This window comes from Aegilops tauschii, chromosome 2 (assembly GCF_002575655.3).
Source record: "Aegilops tauschii subsp. strangulata cultivar AL8/78 chromosome 2, Aet v6.0, whole genome shotgun sequence".
Lineage (NCBI taxonomy): Eukaryota > Viridiplantae > Streptophyta > Magnoliopsida > Poales > Poaceae > Aegilops > Aegilops tauschii.
Window position 1 is genome coordinate 296434511 of NC_053036.3, and position 2432 is coordinate 296436942.

Below are 2432 nucleotides of genomic sequence, written 5' to 3' on the forward strand. Positions count from 1 at the left end.
CAACGCGCGCGGCGCAACCGCATGCATATGGGCCCCCGACGTGATCGTGCGCACGCCCAACCACTGACAGAGCGCGCGCGGAGGGACGCCAGTAGAACGCTCCGCGGTCGCCTCAACGTATATATATATATATATATATATATATATATATATATATATATATATATATATATATATATAGGGATTGACTATTCGTCACCCTGGGTGGGGAATAGTTATTCTTCACCCCCCTCTTTTTTACCACCAGTGCACTGTAATTTTACATTCCGTAAGTTTTTTCTTACTTCTGACGTAAAAAGAGGCCGTAAGAAAATATATAATCACCGTAAAAAATATTTTATGTTATGTAAAATTACAAACGTAAAAACATAGTGTAAAATATACATAAACTTCAAATTTTCTTGTCTAATGTCCTATATTTTTATTTTCTTATACCAAATTTTACGTAGTGAATCAATAAGAATGTAACTATTTGAATTCCAAATGTAATTTAATTATGAAGTGATCGTAAGATTACCTCGAGCGAAGAATATAACTTATTCTGCACCCTGGGTGATGAATAGCATCACTATATATAGGACAACACTATTCTGATCCTAGGATCAGAATAGTTATTTGGATCACGGTGTGCCCTATATAGGTGGGGCGATCGACTTGTTCCTGATTTTAGCAAAAAAAACAGAAGGCGAACCCCCAACCTCCCGCACCTGTCCCCCACCACCAACCTCCCGCACGGTGGAGTGCCTCCTCCAGTGCGGCTGGCGCGCCTCCTACCCGGCCGACGCACTTCTTCCCCCACGGCCGGCGCGCCTCCTCCAGCGCGGCCAGATCCATAGGAGCACTGGAGGAGGTCTTCTTCGCTCCGGCCATCTACGGGGAGGGGATCTGTGCGAGCCAAGGTCGGGCCCCTCAGCAGCGCCAACTGTCCAGCCCCGTCCCCTGTCGCGTCGGCCCGCGAGGTTAACAGTGAGATCCCTCCACCTCCTTTGTACTCCTCCTCGATTCTCCTTGGATCTTCAAGAATGGGACAAATAGCTCCGGTGGCTTCTCCTCAGTCCATGAACGGGGTTGCTAAGTGGCCGGGGGAGGCTTCAATTCAGCGGGGCGTGCACACGGTTCGTCTTTGGCCCGTCACATCGTCCTGCTGGATGGTGACCACCACAGCTGCCCTGAGGCGTGGTCTTGCTCGCCGGTGCTGGGCGCGGCTCGGCTGGAAAGAAGAGGAGCTCCATCCAGCCTGTGAAGTTCAGCCGGTGAACATGTGCAGTCCGACGGCGCGTGTGTACTTGTGTCCGGTTCACGGGTGTAGTGTGTTTGGTGCTTGCGTGCACACGACAGCCACATGTGGTGTGAGGAGAAGCCAAACTAAAAGAAGAACACACTTTCTTCACATGCGTGTGCACGCAAGATAGGCACAGAGAAGTTCAGGGATTCAGGCATGGCGCAGCCGCTGCAGCATCAACGACAACAGCGCGGCGCTCCTGGTGCTCCTCTCCCTCTTCTGCCTTGGATGCTGTGATGCCATCTCCTCCTACTGTACAAAAGGTTAGAGTGAGGAAAAATTCCAGCTCATGAATGAACCTGAAGAATTTCTAATGCGTTGGTGCTATTCTCTGTCGTTATTTGTTTCTCGTGAATGTATTTGGTTGTATCTGATGGATATCTATCTTAATATATTTTTGCTTTATTTTAGTGTGACCTGCACAGAGCGCTCTCTATTCTTGTTTTAATCAACTCACTGATGCACGTACTGAGTAATTCGTGTGACTTTGCCGCATCTTGTTTCAGACTGCATCCCAACACTGAGATTCTTCAGTCTGATTTGAATGCCAGCTGAATCCATTTATTAAGTTGTAGCCTTCAAAAAATGTGTTTGACATTTCTGGCGTACGCGCCGTTGCTGCTAATGCTGGAGAGCTAAGCTCTGGTATCGCTAGACTAATGCTGAAGAGCTAAACACCATACAAGATGCTCCTGTTCACGTCATGACTCAATCAAGATGAGTGTGCGCGTGTGCCTACGATCTGAAACAATGCCTGATGTGAGCGATGACTTTAATTGTGCACACGTAATGTTGTTGGAGAGGAAATATGGAGTTAACTGAAGTCCAACTATTACATTGGACAAGGTTCATCTACTTTGTGGTCGGCAAAATTCGACCCTCCCTAGCGTGCCAGTTATTTTTAATATCACGAAAATGAGTGCATATAGTTAACGAGAAAACCTCCAGGAAATTCAAACATTATATTTCGAAGAAGTTCACTTATACAAAGTGATAGAAGGTTGGAAAAAACAGAGAAGAAATATTGGCGTTAAAAAACAAGCCAAAAGGCATTTTACCAAAAAAAGAGTTTGCTCAAAAATAAACTCTAGAAGATCACAAAACCCCAAAAGCCTATAAGTTAAAAGACAAAACAATAGACAATGTTTTC

At 46.0% G+C, this 2432-nt stretch overlaps 1 long non-coding RNA gene across 1 annotated transcript; it reads left to right on the top strand.

Annotated features, from left to right (window-relative positions):
* Nucleotides 1-668: 668 nt before the first annotated feature.
* LOC109741592 (uncharacterized) lies at nt 669-1692 on the top strand. Its single transcript, XR_002227629.4, has 2 exons — nt 669-959; nt 1056-1692. It is a non-coding gene; the product is annotated as an uncharacterized lncRNA (long non-coding RNA).
* The last annotated feature ends 740 nt before the right edge of the window (nt 1693-2432 follow it).